This window comes from Giraffa tippelskirchi, chromosome 13 (genome assembly GCF_054371585.1).
Source record: "Giraffa tippelskirchi isolate mGirTip1 chromosome 13, T2T-mGirTip1v1.2.pri, whole genome shotgun sequence".
Lineage (NCBI taxonomy): Eukaryota > Metazoa > Chordata > Mammalia > Artiodactyla > Giraffidae > Giraffa > Giraffa tippelskirchi.
The window spans coordinates 31114257-31133754 of record NC_137287.1 but is presented as its reverse complement, the minus strand read 5'-3'; the positions used below and the strand labels follow the sequence as shown (position 1 = coordinate 31133754).

The window sequence follows — 19498 nt, the reverse complement described above, 5'->3', positions numbered from 1 at the left end:
TAACACCCTTGAGAGGAGGAGATGATTCAGGTGGCCCCAAGACAACCACAGTGGTCCTTAGAAAAGGGAGGCAGGAGGGCCTCAAAGAGAGAAGAGGCCCTGTTGGCTTTGAAATTGGCTCAGGGAGCCATGGACCAAGATACATAGGTGGCTGCTAGTTGGTTTTTCCAGTAGTCATGTACGGATGAGAGAGTTGGACCATAAAGAAGGCTGAGAACAGAAGAATTGATGCTTTTGAACTTCGGTGCTAGAGGAGACTCTTGAGAGTCCCTTGGACAGAAGATCAAACCAGTCAGTCCTAAAGGAAATCAACCCTGAATATTCATTGGAAGGACTGAAGATGCTGAAGCTGAAGCTCCAACACTTTGGCCACCTGATGCAAAGAGCCGACTCACTGGAAAAGACCCTGATGCAGGGAAAGATTGAAGGTGGGAGGAGAAGCGGGCGACAGAGGATGAGATGGTTGGATGGCATCACCAACTCAATGGACATGAATTTGAGAAAATTCCGGGTGATAGTGAAGGACAAGTGAGCCTGGTGTGCTGTAGTCCATGGGGTCCCAAAGAGTCAGACAGGACTGAGCAACCGAACAACAAAACAAAGAAGCTAGAAAGGGCCAGGAGACGGATTCTCTTTCACCAAGAGCCTCTGGGAGAGCAGCGCCTGGAGTTTCACCCAGTGACACCCATTGTGGACTCCTGACCTCCAGACTGTATGATAATAAGCGTGTTATTTCAGCTACTAGGCTTGTAATCTCTTACAGTAGGCAGAACAAACAAACCTGCCCACTCCTAGCTGGGATGCCCAATTCCCACCAGCCCGCAGACTCCCAAGGGGTCTCTTCCACTCCCACAGCAGTGCCCCCCAGCAGAAACCTGAGACCCTCAACCTTCCACCCTAGCCCCCAGGCATCTGTCCACTCATCCTCAGCTCAGAAGGAACCCTTCTCCGGGCTCAACCTCCACTTAAAGCCCACGAGTGTGGCCACCCCACCACGCCCTGCCACATCCCAGGGACGCTGCTCCAGCAATGACCCCTTCTGCCAGCCCTGCCCTCTCAGCTGGCTCCTCTCCTGATCTCAGGCTTGCTTGTGCAGGGCTCAGTTGTGTCTGATTTTTTGCGACCCCATGGACTGTAGTCCGCCAGGCTCCTCTGTCCATGAGATTCTCCAGGCAAGAATAGTGGAGTGGGTTGCCATGCCCTCCTCCAGGGGATCTTCCCGACCCAGGGATTGAACCCGTGTCTCCGGCGTCTCCTGCATTGGCAGGCAGGTTCTTTAACACAAGTACCACCTGGGAAGCCCCTCCTAATTTCTAAGCTTGTTCAAATTGTTCCTCATTAAAAGGTAAAAACAGGGCTTCCCTGGTGGCTCAGTGGTAAAGAATCCACCTGCCAATGCAGGACACACAGGTTTGATCCCTGAACCAGGGAGATGCCACCTGCCATGGAGCAAATAAGCCCATGAGCCGCAATTACTGATCTTGTGCTCTAGAGCGTGGGAGCCACAACTGATGAAGCCTGTGCACCCTAGATAGAGCCTGGGCTTCTCAACAAGAGAAGCCACTGCAATGAGAAGCTTGCATATCACAGCTAGAGAGTAGCCCCCTCTCCGAAACTAGACAAAGCCTGAGCAGCAACGAAGACCCGGCACAGCCATAAATAAATAAATATTTTAAATAAGAAAGGTAAAAATAAAAGTCCCCTCTACCCCAGCCTGCATCCTCAGCCCCTCTGACTACGAGCTTCTTCTCTTCCATGTCCTCGGATGCACCCCAGACCACCAATCTCCTTCCTCCCTCGGCCATGACCCCTCCAAGCCCACTTCCCGTTTCCTGTCCTCCTCTCCCAAGGCTGCTGGCACCTTCTCTGGAAGGACTTCCTCACTAGCCTGGCCTTGCAACTCCATCTTCTTCCAGGTCAGCCCTTCCACAGAAGGACCCCAGGGACTTGGGGGTCTGCACACAACCCCACCAGTCCCCTCAACTCCTCAACACTGCATCTGCCATCTTCACCTTTAGCAAAGAGCAAACTGTTTGAACAGCGAGCTGGCCTCTCCCCGAGGCCTGGTTAGGAGGTAAACTGAGTCTCACACAATGGAAGCACCTACCAAAATTTAACTCGCAGGAGTCCTTTAACCCAGAGATTGCTCCCCTAGGTATGTGCATCGGAGCTGATGCTACGCGTTGAGGCAGTGACAAAATGCTGAGCACACAGGGGTACCCACTGCCTAGTTGCTAGAAACCACCTAATTGTCCGTCAGCAGAGAACTGGGTAGACCAGTTACGCTCCATCCACACAGGGGAATGGCATGCGACCATCAAGTCCGAACGAGGAACTTCAAGTATGGAAACACAGATATCTCTGCAATATTAACAGATCACTGCGTGAAAACAGCCCAAATGGTGTTTATCATCTCAGGCCATCACTGGTGTACAAGGAAGAAGGATACAAACATTTCCTTATAAAATACGCATGAAATGTCTCCAAATGGATATACAAGGAAGTGATACAGTAACCGGAAATTCTCTGGCAGGGCAGAGGTTAAGACTCAGCGCTTTCACTGAACCACCCAACCTAAAGTGGGGAGTGGGGGAGAAACAGATAACAGTGGCTGCCTGTAAAAGGAGGAGGGAGGTACACTGGGAATGTAGCTGGATGAATGCTTTTCACCCTTAGGCTCAGTCTTTTGTATACTGAGCCATAACAATACTACATAGTCAAAAAATTAAGAAATCATTTAAGTTAAATATAATTAGAACATAATAAATTTGTAGTTCTATGATCTATTCTTTATAATTTATATTAATTATAACATACTTCTAATTAAATGCTTTTAAATTAAATTAAATTTAAAATATAATAAACTTTTTTTTTTAATAGGGACAAAGAGCCTCTTCTGCAAACCCCGTATCTGCCCTTCCCAGGTTGGTCTCTCACATCCTCCCACTTCTGGGTGAAATGACATCATCAGTCCTTTGTCCCATGAATGGTGTGTCATGCCCAGCAGCTGGCCTTCGGTCCCTCCCTAAGGGTTTGCAGATGGATTTTCAAGTTACTGATTACTTCTCTTTGGTGAGAAGACATGCACACCACCCAAATCTGTACTAACAACATCCTATCGGCCACAGTAAAACTCGTCTCTTTGCGTTTTGCACTGGGGTCTGCTTTTCATGTGGGAAGGTCTAAAAGCTGAGGGTGGATGTGGGATTCTGGGTTGGGTGGCACGGACCCTCCCTCACTGGCCTTAAGGAACCCATTTGAGGAGGGAAAGTGAACCAGCCTGGGAAGACATGGGAGCAAACACAAAGGGGAAACTGAGCCCAGATTCTAAGGCAAGCGGGAGGTCTGAGACAAGAGAAGGATGCAGGCAAGGGAAACAGGAGGGGGATGCAGAGGCAGGCACACCTGGGTTCCATGGGGAAGTGACAGAGGTTGGCCAGGAGGGTGGGGCCAGGCTACAGGAGCCTTTGCGCCATCAAGAGCCCAGCCCTGGGACATCCTGGCGGTCCAACGGTTAAGACTCCACGATTTCACTGCAGGGGATGTGGGTTCAATCCCTGGTCAGGGAACTAAGATCCCCTCATGTTGCACAACCAAATTAAAACAAAAAAAAAGCCTGGTCCAGGTGAGGTGGGGACAGGACTGGATCTTTCAGGGAGGGACCCCACCTCCCAAGCAGGTTCTGTTTCATTAACCAGCAGCCCAAAATCAACTTGAAAAACCCCCTCCAAGTTTTCAACTCCTGTCAAGGAGAATTCAGATTCTAAAAATAAGCCTCAAAACCTAGAATACCAGGAGAAAGCAGCCACAGCAAAAGCCACCCAACAAGTCCCCGTCAGTATAAACACACATCAAAGGCCCAACGGCCCATAGCCAAGGGCTTCTCTCCCCAGATCACAGAATCAACACGACAAAAACTCCAGGCTCATAACTCCTGGTGTTGCTATCCTCTGACAGAGGCCCTTTTGCAATATCCCTCCCCCCAAAGTCTCTTAATCATTTTCTAAAATGATCCCCTATTTCTCTCTGCCTCCTTAAGAGTCTGCAACAACAACAAAAAAAGATAAGAAAACGCTCACCTCGGAGTCTTGTGGTTCTGTGACGCCCCAGGCTGCAGACAGCCCCCATCCATCCCATCCCTCCATTTGCTGTTTCAAGGCTTCTGAGGGCTCCTCGTGGGTAAGAACTCTGTGTAAAGAGCTACTAGTTTCCCTGGGAGCCTCCCATAAGGAAAGTCAACAAGCTGGGCATTTGCCTTGATGATAACTATCTGCGTTACTTGGGAGGTTCCTATTTGCTTACTTCCTCAATTCTGGCCATATTCCAGATGACTGTGGGTTTTATAACTGTCATGTCTTTGAGAATTATAAAACAGGGTTTCCTTCAGCGAGACTTCAGGTGAGGACAGGGTGGTAAACATTAACCTACTGCATGCAGTCTTTTCAGCCTTCCCCTGGCCTATCCATAACAATCCAGCCCTGGATGATGTACACCTTCCTCATGTGTCCTAATTGCTTCCTGTCTTCAAATTAGATTCTGCTTCCCTAACTGGCCCACATCACATCCCTCTGGGGGAGGGCTGTGATCCTTGTTTCTTTGGATTCTCCCTCCACAGAGCTTTGGGGAAAGCGATGCACAGACTACTTCCTAGCCAGAGATTTCATGTGCATAGATGGCATATATATCCCATATATGATGGGGCAGTCTATAGTGCAAGCTCAAAAAGTGTATTGGCGGGGGGTAGTTTTTCCAGTTTGACATACAGCACTGTATAAGTTTTGGGGGCTTCCCAGGTGGCTAAAGTGGTAAAGAATCCAACGCAGGAGACGTGGGTTCGATCCCAGAGTTGGGAAGCTCTCTGGAGAAGGAAATGGCCACCCACCCTAGTACACTTGCCTGGGAAATCCCATGGACAGAGGAGCCTGGTGGGCTACAGTCCATGGGGTCACAAAGAGTCGGACACCAACTTAGCAACTGAACAACAACGACAACTGTGTAAGTTTTAGGTATACAACATAATGATTTCCCTTACACATCATGAAATGATTACAAGCAGTTTAGTGAGCAGCCATCCTCTTGTAGTCTCAACACTAAAGAAATAGAAAAAAATTATTTGCATGAGAACTCTGATTTACTCTCTTAATAAGTTTCATGAATAATGTATAGTATGTTCATTATCTTTATTATGAATCTACATTCTGATTACTTACTTAGAAGTAGAGAACTAGAGCAGTATATATTTTTTATGTTTTTTACTTTTTAAACTTTTTATTTTATATTGGAGTGTAGCTGATTAACAATATTGTGATAGTTTCAGGTGGACAGCAAAGGAATTCAGCCATACAGATAGATGCATGTATCCATTCTTCCCCAAACTCCCCTGCCATCCAGGCTGCCATGTAACATTCAGCAGAGGAGTGTGTATCTTTTAAATAGAGAAGAAAAGACAAATGTCCTTAAAGAATTCCAAATGACATGTGTAGAAGCACCCTCAAAGTGAAAGTGAAGTCTCTTCTGTCATGTCCAACTCTTTGTGACCCCATGGGCTGTAGCCTACCAGCCTCCTCCGTCCATGGGATTTTTCAGGCAAGAGTACTGGAATGGGTTGCCATTTCCTTCTCCAGGGGATCTTCCTGACTCAGGGATCAAACCCTGGTCTCCCGCACTGTAGGTAGATGCTTTACCATCTGAGCCACCAGGGAAACCCAAAACCATAGGTTTGACTAGATGGACCTTTGTCCATCTACTTTGTCAGCAAAGTAATGTCTCTGCTTTTTAATATGCTCTGCAAGGCATGTTGGATCTTAGCTCCCTGTGTGTTAATTGCTCAGTTGTGTCCGACTTTTTGCAACCCCACGGACTGTAGCCTACCAGGCTTCTCTGTCTATGGAATTCTCCAGGCAAGAATACTGGAGTGGATTGCCATTCCCTTCTCCAGAGGATCTTCCCAATCCAGGGATCAAACCCTGGTCTCCTGCATTGCAGGCAGATTCTTTACCGTTTGAGCTACAGGGAAGTCTCTTTTCCCTCTAAGAGGTAGAGCTTAATCTTGACCCTTCCTCTCCTGGGTAAGGCCTTCTCTGATAGCTCAGTTGGTAAAGAATCTGCCAGCAACGCAGGAGACCTCAGTTCAATTCCTGGGTCGGAAAGATGTGCTGGAGAAAGAATAGGCTACCCACTCCAGTATTCTTGGGCTTCCCTGGTGGCTCAGCTGGTAAAGAATCTGCCTGCAGTGCAGAAGACCTGGGTTCGATCCCTGAGTTGGGAAGATCCCCTGCAGAAGGGAAAGCCTAACGGTCTATGAAAAGAGAAAAAGAGGAACTCTGCTATGGGGAAACCTAGCAAACACCACCAGCAATGTCATCTGGGTGTCATGTTGTACCTCCTGATGTGATGTGAAGTGAAGAGCCCTTCATCTCTGTGGTCTTCTCCCCTCAAACCCGTAACCCTAGTAGAATCATGAGACAAACGTCAGACCAACCCAATGTGAGGGAAATTCTACAAAATCTTTGCCCATTACTGCTTAGAAACAGCCATGAAAAACAAGGAAAGATTGAGGAACCAGAAGAGACAGGAGAAGACTTAGTGATGATGTGATTAAATGTAGCGTGGTACCCTGGATGGTGTCTGGGAACAGAAAAAGGGATATTAGCAGCAACTCCAAATAATGTTTGGAGGGTGAGCTACAGTGAGGTGTCAGAGCTAGTTTCCTAGTTTCACAAATGTCCTGCAGTGATGATGTAAGATGTTCACAGATGAGGGAAGATGTTCACAGTGGGGAAACCAGGTGAGGGGTGGATGGAAAACTCCTTGCACTAACTGCTACTTTCTGGCAAATCTAAAGTTCAACTATCAGATGAAGGTTTCCCTGGTGGTTCACTGGCTAAGACTCCTGATGCAGAGGGCCCAAGATCACATGCAGTAACTAAGATCCAGCACAGCCAAATAAATAATTTAAAAAAAAACAAAAAACTTTAAGATGAACTGGAGCAGGGCAGGCCTCACCCAAAAGCATACAAGTTTGGTTTTTAAAGACAAAACAGGGCTTCCGTGGTAATCCAGTGGTTAAGAATCTGAATGCCAATGCAGGGGACACAGGTTCAATACCTGGTCCGGGTAGATCCCACATTTCTCAAGACAACTAAGTTCTTGCGCCACAACTACTGAGCCCATGCGCCACAACTAAAGAAGCCTGTATGCCTGCCTAGAGCCCATGCTCCACAGCAAGAGAAGCTACCGCAATGAGAAGCCCACATAGGCAACTAAACAGTAGCTCCTGCTGGCTGCAACCAGAGAACAGTCCGCCCAGCAACGAAGACCCAGCGCAGCCAAAAACGAATAAATAAATCTTTTTTAAAAATTAAAAATGTAAAAAAACCCCCCAAAATCAAGCTGCCATTAAAAAGAAGTTTAACGTTTACTTTCTTTTTTTTTTTAAAGAAAGATTTCTTTTTTTTCCTCTCAAGTATTTTGGTTAAATGGGAAGGATTAAGTGGAGGCCGGGGTGATGCTCAGGGCTTCTAGTATTTCTCTCTGAGGATTATAGATAGATAGATACAGATAGATACACAGATAGATAGATACCAGATATATACAAAGGTAGATAGATGATTACCGATTACCGGATAGATACACAGGTAGATAGGTAGACAGATAGATATATAGATATCCCCATTTTAAGCAAATAAGCCTTAAAGTTTAATGAATCTCCTCCCAGCTTTTGAACACTGATGCCTGGCCACGAATAAGTGATAAACTATATATATATATATATATATATATATATATCACCACAAATAGGTTAGGTGGCCACAGGTAGGTGATAAACTCTTCTAAAAATACATCCTCCTGACGTGTATAGAAGTTTTCTGGATTTAGGTATTAGATCAACACACAAAAGGGCAAGGCCTTCAGAGAGAAGATAAGGCAGCTTTTTCACCACCAACTTAATCCTCTAAAATCAGTTCTTTCAGGAAGAGAAAGAGGAAGATTATTCAATTCCATTCCCTGCCCCCACAGTCCAGGCCCCAGAAAAGAATCTTGCTTGGAGAGAATACAGGCATTAGAGAAATGACCCCAGGGAAAAAGACATTCCTGTGCAAAAAAGAAGGACACACACACATGCAAATTGTTGGGCCTCCTAAGAAAATAGCCTAGTTTGTACACAAGGTGGAGAACCAGCTGAGGAGGTCAAAGAGAGCTGGTCTTTCATGGTCTCCAGAGAAAACTATTCTTTACAATCTATTAGGAGGAAGAATTTAGACAAAAAGGGAAACTGGGATCTCCAACTCTCTTCGGGAGAGGAAGTGAGAAATTACACTAAGGTTCTGAGGCCAATGAATCCCAAATAAATTCAGTCTACCTCTGTTAAAAATACAGAAGCTCACAGGGAAAGATTTCAGAGACATGTTTTCACATTCCATCTTCCGAATTCAGTTTCTTTCACCAGGCAAAGATAAAGTGACCACAATCTGAGAGTCAGGTTCAAATATGGCTTAAGTACAAATTACAGTGATTTGTGGAACGGAAAATGCTTCCACTGGGGAGCTGGGCTGCTCCCCCAGAATCAAAGGGAAACAATCCCCCCCCCCCGGATTCCTGGTGAAACCACATCCCGGGTTTCCACATGAATGACGGTTCTTGATGAAATAGCACAATGAGAACATTAATAGGACTGCATCAGGAGACAAAATTATACGTACCCTGATTACAACTTCATAAAAAAACAGGCACCATGACAAGAAGCTGCCAAATAAGGAAAACTGATGCTAGCTGTTTCATTCACAGGCTGAGATTATACCGGATACTCTTTGTTATCTTTCAAGCTTTCTGTAATATTGTTATTTTTTACATAATTTTAAAAAATACCAGTGCAGCCTTTATGAATAATCTCCCTGGACTCAAGGATAAGGTGAGTCAATGCTAAGCTCTTACATTTACCCCAGGAACACTGTCAATTCCAAAACTCCATGAGAGGAAATTCCCTGGCAGACCAGTGGTCAGGACTTCCTCCTTGCTTTCACTGCAGGGGGCATGGGTTAGATCTCCCAAAATAAATAAATTTTTTTAAAAGAAAAGAAAAAAAACCCCATGAGCTAAGTAGCTTAAATCCTTCACCATTATTTTCCCTGAAGTTAACACCCACGAAGAAGAAAGTGCCTCTGACTTTTCGGATCTTGGTGAATTAACTTCCTATCTACTAGGTAAACAGGGAATCGCCACTGAGACACCCATGATATTTACTTTCTTCTGTCCAGGCCCTAAGTCTTATGAAAATACACACAGTTTTTCTACAGAAATAATCTGTAGTCAAAAGACAACTTCACTGGCTACAAAAGTGTTATCCCGACTGGCCGGAGCTCCAGCACAGGTGCAAACAATAAGATGAAATTGTGAGGACCCAGGAAAGTACCACTTAGAGCTCAAATAACCCCAATACGAAAACATCAGTTCAGAACTGGCCATGGTTGGGAGGCCAGGGGAACAGGCACCAAAGGCAGGGATGTAGGTACTGAAGTACAGAAGAGATAAGGAAGACTATTTGCTTGGTGAGACGGACCACCTTGCCCAATGAGCTATTTTCATTGCAGTAAAAGCACAAATAGAAGACAGGTCACGGTGTCAAGACTCCAGGACTTCGAGTCATGGAACTCATTTTTTTCCACCATCACTGTAGCTGGGGTTGATTCATCTTCAGTGGGAGAATTTTAAGTCCTTGATGGGCATACTCCCATTCTCAGAGTGGCACCATAGCACTGCCAGTCGTGGGTAAAAGCAAGGAAGCATGCCCTGTCTGTCTCCTTGAAAATGAACTTGGGCTGGAAATGCCTTCCGGTTCCTTTGCTCTCAGTGGCTTCCCTTTTACTGTCCTCAACTATGGGCTAGGCTGCACCTCCTCCAAACCTTTCCTGAGCCTCTTCTGCCCATTCGGAATACATGTACCTTCTGCAATGTGTATACTACATGTACGTTCTGCGATGTGTATACTCAGGTCTCTGCTTTTCTATGAAAATTTCCCTGACTCATAGCTCACTCCTTTCCATTTCTTTCAATCCTTCCAGAGTCAAGGGGATGGCTGAGCATTGACTTTCCACCTGTGTTTTTTTCCATTGTCCACCTACAGCATAAACCCCTCAGAACCTAGAGCCATTTCTTCTGTGTCCTTTACAAGGCTAGAGTAGCATTTTGTTTCCCCACAACCATCCAGTAAAAGCAACTAAAGGAACAAAGGAAAGTTTATTCACCAGAGACAGTGAAATGACTTCAATCTAGTATTTAGAGGCTTAAGAAATTGATCCTCATCTCAGATCAATCACTGAGTCACTTAATCCACAAAAACATTACAATGAGGATACTTTCACAAATGTGAATAAAAGCATCTATTATTCATGCCTTCAAGTAACAGGAAAAAGGGAAAATGGGCCCCTCCCATCGTAGATCTACAATAGTTGTTTCTTAGAGAGTCTGGGGCACCTTTAAACCCCAGTGCAAGGACTGGTTGAGAGGTAAGCCAGGAGCAGCATGGGTATTATTCTATGCCAGGTAGGGCATGTCACCTGCTTGTAGGCCTCCGAGTCGACTTCGATAAAACCAAACACGCTGGTGGAGTCCCAGATACCAGCTCATGCTGGACACAGTGTCCAGGTTAGTCTCATTGTAAGAGTCTCTAAGAGATGGCTGGGCGGGGGGTGGGGTGGGGGGAGTTGGTAAGAAGATAAGGGAGGCAGCCAAGCACACACTAATGCAAACCACATCTTTCCTTAAAAGGGCCCCAGGGGAACTGCAGGGGCAACCTGCGATCCAGGCGGCCCTTGAACCAGCACCAGCTCACCCAGCCAAGGCTTTATTCCCCTTGGGAAGACGGGTGGGCAAGTCTTACACTGATGCACTAAGATGGGAAGGCCCTGTGCCTTCCAGAAACTGGATTTCCCAGCCACCAAAGCTCAGTCCGACATGCAATGACATCAGCCCCACTTATCGGAAGCACAAAAGCAACCAGAAAACTAATCAAAGACCAGCTGGCCTGATCCCTGGAATGCACAGCCTGTCCAGAATACCCCATTTCCCCATCACCTCCTCTCCTGACCTTGATGAAGGGTTTCTGGCACAACAATGACCCCACTGCCCAGATCACAGTGACCTGGAAACCAAAGAGAAAGAGACCACCTGCCTAGCTGGGCTTGGAGGGCCAATGTCCACCTCGCCGGCCTGTGCCACTGGCATGTATCTGGCAGCGGCAGTGGACGGGGTCCCGGCCCACCCCTGCGCTCACAGGGTGCCTACCTTACCCGCCCCCGCACCTCCCCACGAGGGGTCTAGTCAGGGCCCTGGCTTCATTTGCTCTGTGTCCCGAATTTTCATCTCTCGGGGTCTCCGTAGGCCCTCCCGGGTCCGCTGAGAGCAGTCCTGAATACTGTGGGGAATCCCCTGGAGCGGGGGGTGGCGGGGAAAAGCAGATATTGTGGACCCCAGAAGTCGAATTTCTGGGACCGGCGTCGGAAATCTGTTGGGCTTTTTTTGTTTGGTTGGTTGGTTTTGTCTCTGAATCTCCGGGCGATAGTCTGGAAATTTCAACTTTGAGATAGCAGCCACCAGAGCGAGACGAGACTTTCTTGAAAAGCCTCGGGGTGTCCTCTCCCGGGGAGGAGGCCCCCGCGAGCAACACAGGGCGCGCTTTCAGGTGGGGGCGAGATGACCCCACCGCGCGAGATCCGCGGGCGATCGGCTCACTTCGGGGAGTAGGAACGGGACCCAGCCTGGACCGCGGCGGGAACAAGCACCGAGTGACTGGAAGCCCGGCCTCTCCGGCCCCGCGTGGAAGATCGCGGCGGGACTCCGGCGCCCTCCAACCACCTGGAACCCCGGGGACCCGCCAGGGTTCCCGGACACCGCCACCACTCCCTTGGAGTCCGGAGTGGGTGCTCGCGCCGCACAGACCCCGCTCCCCACCCACCACCCGCTCGAAGCTCCACAGATCGGCGCCCCGGTCACTGCCCCCTCGCCGTCGGCGACCCCAGCCCGCGCCCCAGCCGCCCGCCAGCGCGCACCTCACTCACTGCCGCGCGCGCCGCCAGTCGAGCCGGGAGGTCTGAGCAGACGGAGCTGGCGGGCGGACTGGCTGGAAGGCGGCGGGGAGGAGCGCCCGAAGCGGGGGGCGGGAGCTGGACCGGCCAGGGCGGGACGCTTCGGCTCCCGCTTCCGGCTTGTCCCGGCCTCTACGCGCAGCCGGGACTAGATCCTCGCTACTGGCCGGGGGGGCCACCTCCCCCAAGCTAGAAACCCCACCAGGGACCTGCGACTTTCTGGCTTCTGCCCTTCCCCTCCACCCCTCCTCCAAACTCCCACTACCCTCGGAACACCCCCTGGTGACACCCCCAGACCCCGCTCACTCCCCGGACCCCCCCAGTTTTAGCCCAGACCCCACTCTCCCCATCCTAGAGGGGAGAGTGTCTCCCCTTTCGGGTTCTGCTTCTGCTCGTGGATCCCCTCCACGTGCCCGCACAACCTTGAACTCGCCTCCTGATTTCCATTCCCTCCCTGCTCTCCCCTGCGCCCCTGGGTCCCCATCTTCGGCATTTGTTCTCCTTCCCCCTTCTCAGACAATGCTGATCACCACCAGATCCCTTGTCAAGGCATCCAGCGCTCCCTACCTCCGGAAGTCGGCCCTTTTCTCCCCATACCTCAATTCTGTGCATTCAGATGCATCCAGGCAACCCAAGAAAACCCGTATGTCCACTTTCTCTGGCCTCAGTCTCCTGTCTGTAAAATGGGCATAACAGTACCTGTCTCATAAGATCTACGGAGATTTAGCTGAACCAATGCAAGCAAAGCATTTAGCACAGATTGTGTTAAAACAAACCTATCCTAGCTGCTAACTATTGGATTGGTCAAAAAGTTCATTCAGGTTTTCCATAAGATGAAACAGAAAATCCCGAATGAACTTTTTGGCCAACCCAATACTTTGTATGCCCCCAGGGTGTCCCGTGGCCCCTAGGTACTTTCTCACTCAATCACTGAAAGCTCTGGAAATCAGTAACTACTATTTCAACATCCATCAACTCACTGCCCCTCAACAGATGCTGCATCTCTGATAAGAGCCTCTATTATCCTGCTATAGTAATAATAGCAGCCCTGATCCTGCTAGCAAGGCCCCCTGGAAAGTCATTTCAGGGCTTTGATGATGTTGGTGTGGCTTTGAGGTGAGAATCCACTATCCATGGGATTCTCTAGGCAAGAATACTGAAGTGGGTTGCCATTCCCTTCTCCAGGGGATCTTCCTGAGCCAGGGATTGAACCCAGCCAGGTCTCCCACGTTGCAGGCAGATTCTTTACCATTTGAGCCACCAGGAAAGCCCCAAATGCAGAGTCCTGGAGAATGGGCGGGACCCTATTGTGGCTACCTAGAGAAATGCTACCTGGGCAGAGAGCCTAAGAGCCCCCTGTGGATTCATGGACCTGGATCCCAGAACTCTTCTGGAGGTGGAACCTCTCCCCGCCCCTCAACTTCACACTGAGACCCAGGCAGAGAGTGACTTGTCCAAGGTCTTACAGCAAACTGTCCCCCTTCTTCCCTGCCCAAAGGTCTCACCACCTTTCACCAAGTGGACCCAGATACTAGCAGCCATGGACATATTACTCAGTTAAAGGAGGGTAATTCAAATTCCTTCCCAGCATGAGAAATTGCCAGGTAGATGTTATTAGTGATGCCAATCTTTTATTGTTTTAAAACTCTAGAGGAAAAAATATATACACACAACATAAAATAATAATAATAAAAACTATAGAGGGACTCCCCTGGCAGCCCAGTGGTGGTTGGGACTCTGCACTTACAATGCTGGGGGCACAGGTTCAATCCCTGGTCAGGGAACTAGGATCCCACATGCTATGCAACAAAAACAAAACCAAAAATAAACAAACAGATATAAACCCACACATATGTGGGCAATGGTTTTTGAGAAAGGTATTGAGACCATTTCATGGTAAGAGAATCTTTAGGGCAAGTGGTGCTGGGGCAACTGCATATTCGCACGCAAGAGAGTGAAGCTGGATCCCTACCTCATACCATATCAAAAAATGAATTCAAGATGGAAAAACTATAAAACTCTTAGAAAGACACAAAAGTGTGAATTCTGTGATCTTGGATTAGGCAATGGTTTCTTAAATATGACATCAAAAGATTAAGCAACAAGAAGAAAAAATAGATAAATTTAACTTCATCAAAATTGAAAAGTTTTTGTGCATGAAAGGACACTACTGGCATACTTTGGGTTTATTAAGGGTTCAGCTTCAGATCGCCACAAGGAAGTGAATATTGCACTAAGGTGACACACAAATTCTTTAGCTTCTCTGTGAATATTAAATATATATTAACACTGTACTGTAGTCTATTGCGCACAATAGCATTATGTCTTTTAAAAAGTACATACCTTAATTTTTAAAATATTTTATTGCTAAAAATTGCTAACCGTCATCTGAGTCTTCAGAGAGTCTTAGTAATAATATCAAAGGTCACAGATTACCATAACAAATACAATAGTAATGAAAAAGTTTGAAAGATTTAAGGAATTACCAAAATGTGACAGAGAGATAGACATAAAGTAAGCAAATACTGTTGAGACAATGACTTCAATAGACTTGGCTAGCAAAGTCGCCACAAACCTTAAATTTCAAAAAAAAAAACTTGCCATATCTGTAAAGTGCAATAAAGTATTTGCACTTGATTTATAAAGCAAAACTGTGGAAAATTCTGAAAGAGATGGGGATACCAGACCATCTGACCTGTCTCTTGAGAAACCTGTATGCAGTTCAGGAAGCTGCAGTTAGAACTGGACATGGAACAACAGACTGGTTCCAAATAGGAAAAGGAGTACGTCAAGGCTGTATACTGTCACCCTGCTTATTTAACTTATATGCAGAGTACATCATGAGAAACGCTGGGCTGGAAGAAACACAAGCTGGAATCAAGATTGCCGGGAGAAATATCAATAACCTCAGATATGCAGATGATACCACCCTTATGGCAGAAAGTGAAGAAGAACTAAAGAGCCTCTTGATGAAGGTGAAAGAGGAGAGTGAAAAAGTTGGCTTAAAGCTCAACGTTCAGAAAACTAAGATCATGGCATCTGGTCCCATCACTTCATGGGAAATAGATGGGGAAACAGTGGAAACAGTGTCAGACTTTATTTTTTTGGGCTCCAAAATCACTGCTGATGGTCATTGCAGCCATGAAATTAAAAGACGCTTACTCCTTGGAAGGAAAGTTATGGCCAACCTAGATAGCATATTTAAAAGCAGAGACATTACTTTGCCAACAAAAGTCCGTCTAGTCACAGCTATGGTTTTTCCAATGGTCATGTATGGATGTGAGAGTTGGACAGTGAAGAAAGCTGAGTACCACAGAATTGATGCTTTTGGACTATGGTGTTGGAGAAGACTCTTGAGAGTCCCCTGGACTGCAAGGAGATCCAATCAATCCATCCTAAAGGAGATCAATCCTGGGTGTTCATTGGAAGGACTGATGTTGAAGCTGAAACTCCAATACTTTGGCCACCTCATGCGAAGAGTTGACTCATTGGAAAAGACCCTAATGCTGGGAAGGATTGGGGGCAGGAGGAGAAGGGGACGACAGAGGATGAGATGGTTGGATGGCATCACTGACTCGATAGACATGGGTTTGGGTAGACTCCGGGAGTTGGTGATGGACAGGGAGGCCTGGCGTGCTGCAATTTGTGGGGTCGCAGAGTCAGACATGACTGAGCGACTGAACTGAACTGAACTGAAACAAGCGTTGGGGAGCATGTAAAGAAATGGAAACCCTCACACATTGCTGGTATGACTATAAAATGATGCAACCACTGTTCTACCCCGAGGTATATACACAAAAGGATTGAAAACAGGTTTCCAAACAAAAAATTGTACAGGAATGTTCATAGCATTATTCCAAATAATCAAAAGATGGAAATAACCTAAATGTCTATTAACTGATGCACAGATAAACAAAATGTGGTATATCCTTATAATGAAATATTATTTGATCATAAAAAGAGGTGAAATGCTAATATTTGCTATAGTTTGGACAGACCCTGAAAACCTGATGCTAAGCGAAAGAAGCCAGACACGAAATGTCACATGGTATATGATTCCATTCATATCAAATTTCAAGAACAGGAAGACTCTATAGATACCGAAAACTGATTAGTGGTTGCCAGGGGCAGGAAGGAGCATGGAGATAGGTATGCAATTTCTTTTGGGAGGGGCTAAAAATGTTCTGGAAGCTAATCATGGTGATGGTTGCACAACATGCTGAATTGTGAAGTTTACTGAATTGTAGAGTTTGTGAAAGTGTTAGTCACTCAGTCGTGTCCGACTCTTTGTGACCCCAGGACTGTAGCCCATCAGGCTCCTCTGTCCATGGAATTCTCTGGGCAAGAATACTAGAGTGAGTAGCCATTCTCTTCTCCAGTGGGATCTTCCTGAATTGTAGAGTTTAAAATGGTGAAAATGTTAAATCTTATGTGAATTTATAGCCAATTTTTAAAAAGTAAACCAGGCATCTCATGTATGTATGCTCTGTTAGGACATAGCAGAGGAAGGTTCACAGTTATACACATTTCTGTGACTGTTTCTCTTCCCATTGAAGACTTTGCAGTTGGTGTTCTAACCCAAAAGGGCCCAGAACAAGATCTGGGAAGTAGACACATACAAGCCAAAACCCCTGGCATCACATGAACCGGACAGAGATGTGGAAACTTCCTGTGGGTGTTTTCTGAAATTTCAACAGCCAGGGGAGAAAAACAGGTTGCCTAAAAGAATGTAGGATATAATCCTATATTGTGTTTAAAAGAAAAAAACTATACACACATACACCTTGAAAAAAATTCTTCACACTTTTTCAAGGATAAAAAAACACTGTGACGTGGCAGGAATGGCATGTAACTAACATGAATATATTGGAAATCTAAAGTTAAAAATGCCGGGGATTGTAGAGCAAGATGTCCTTTGTTTATGGTTTTTGGTTATTGATTTAATTTTGTCTTTTGTTTTCTTATCCAAATGCCTGCCCATACAAGAATGAGATTATCTGGATGGGAGATGGGATAAACCTAGATCCTATGATTAAATTGTCTGGGATTTTAACCAAATAACCATACATCCCTGCATGATAAATAATTCTGATTAATTTTATCACTAACTAATAAAAGCACACACACACAAAACGTTGTGCTAAGGACTTCTCTAGCAGTCCAGTGGTTAAGACTGCACTTCCAGTGCAGGGGGCGTGGTTTCAATCCCTTTTCAGGGAACTAAGACCCTGCCACATGGGAAATCAAAAAAAAAAAAGAACAAGATAAAGTCAGTTCAGTTCAGTTCAGTTGAGTTCAGTCACTCAGCCGTGTCCGATTCTTTGTGACCCCATGAACTGCAGCACGCCAGGCCTCCCTGTCCATCACCAACTCCCAGACTTTACCCAAACTGATGTCCATTGAGTCGGTGATGCCATCCAACCATCTCATCCTCTGTCGTCCCCTTCTCCTCCTGCCCTCAATCTTTCCCAGCATCAGGGTCTTTCCCAATGAGTCAGATTTTCACATCAGGTGGCCAAAGTATTGGAGTTTCAGCCTCAACATCAGTCCTTCCAATGAACACCCAGGACTGATCTCCTTTAGGATGGACTGGTTGGATCTCTCTGTAAATGAGGAGAATAATTAGGGATTTTTCTTCTCCTTTGGCTACTTTCCATTTTCTAACATTTTTAAGAACAAACAGAAATTGCTGGTTTCGAAAAATGAATTTTCAAAAAAAGAACCCAGTTGCCAGAAGCCGCCTCCACTGGCGACCTGTGTTATCCATAACAATAAATTCTGGTAACAAATGTTTCCATAACACCTTTTTCTCTTTCAAAACATGTTTCCCACACACACACATCACACGATTCATCTTTGCAAAAGGCCCGAGCAGCCAAGATTCTTCCTGCTGAGTTACAAAGATGGGGAAACTGAGGCCGGGGACATGAGAGGCCTTCCTTGTGCCCAGATCCTGGCTCTCTGCCCTTGGCCGGGCTCTGGCCCTAGATAAGCCCTTTGCTTCTGCTGCTGCCAAGATGGAGTTGAAATGGGGTGAATTCAGGGGCAGAGAGAGGCCTTGGTGGAGTTGCCAGCTGTAGAAAATAAAAACACAAGACATCCAGTTAAATTTGAATTTCAGATAAACAGCAAGTAACACCCCGAATGTTGCAGACTTGTGATATATTATCAGCCTTTCCCAAGACATACTTAAGCCAAAAAAAAAAAAATTACTCACTGTTTGTCTGAAATTCACATTTAACTGGGCGTTCTCTATTCTGTCTGCCTGGTCGGTAGGCCTTTGGCCAAAGCGATGGCACCTACAGACAGTGGCCAAAGTGGAGGCCGGGCTGAGTTAACCCAACGCCATAATTACGTGGGCCAGCCTTTGCCCTCGAGGTGTGGGAACTAGCCCCGAAATAGCCTGGCCTCTGTCTCCACCAGGCCCCGGAGAAGCAGTAGGTAGGGCCTTTCCTGGTCTGTCCAGAGGCAGACCTTGGTGACCTCCTTGGTTGGGGGGGGGGGTCCCATTAACTGCAGGGGAAAGAGGGTCCTCAGGAGGAGAGGCCAGATCCCCCCAATAACATCACCTGAATGACATGCTGTATGCATGTCACCCCCTCACTGCATGGGCTTCCCATCTGGCTCAGTGCTAAAGAATCTGCCTGCCAATGCAAGAGACAGGGGTTCGATCCCTGGGTGGGAAAGATCCCCTGGAGGAGGAAATGGCAACCCACTCCAGTATTCTTGCCCAGAGAATTCCATGGACAGAGGAGCCTGGCGGGCTACAATCCATGGTGTTGCAAACAGCCAGACATGACTTAGCGACTAAACAACAACACCTGGACCACAGCAATGGCTCAAGGATGTGGAATGAACCCCCAGTGCATAAGGAGGAGGATAGACACTAACACTAACTCTACCCCTACTGGGTCCTGGACACTGGACCCTTTCACATCCATTATCTCCTTTTCTCTCTTTTTTAAAAAAATATTTATTTTTGACTGCACTGGGTCTTGGTTGCTGCACGTGGGCTTTCTCTAGTTGCGGCGAGTAGGGGGCTACTCTCTAGTTGCGGTGCTCGGGCTTCTCATTGCGGAGGCTTCTCCCGCTGCAGACCACGGGCTCCAGAGCACGCTTAGGGCCTCAATAGTTGTGGTGCAGGGGTCTGGTCAGGTGGGATCCTTCCGGACCAGGGGTCGAATCTGAGTCCCCCGCGTGGGGGATTCTCAGCCACTGGACCACCAGGGAAGTCCCTATCTCCTTTTCTCTTTAAAAAAACCCTCCTGTGTTACAGATGAGGCATCAGAGGCCCAGAGAGATTAAGTAACAAGCCCCAAGTCATACAGCAAGAAGGTGCCTGGAGACGGGATTTGAACCAAGTCCAGCAGACTCCAGAGGCTGTCGCACAGCCTTCTCACTCCCTCAGCTGCTGT

The 19498-nt window shown here is 46.9% G+C and overlaps 1 protein-coding gene across 9 annotated transcripts in view; it reads right to left on the bottom strand.

The window, feature by feature from the left end:
* LITAF (lipopolysaccharide induced TNF factor) overlaps positions 1–19498 on the bottom strand; it is a 108691-nt gene that overhangs the window by 23667 nt on the left and 65526 nt on the right. For 2 of the 9 annotated variants that reach the window (XM_081560392.1, XM_081560381.1), the window contains exon 1: positions 12048–12090. The exons of 6 other annotated variants lie outside the window; for them this stretch is intronic. The gene's annotated coding sequence lies outside the window, so the exon portion shown is untranslated. Of the gene's footprint in view, positions 1–12047; positions 12091–19498 lie in introns of those variants that run through there. One more of the 9 variants, XM_081560383.1, reaches the window with a different exon arrangement.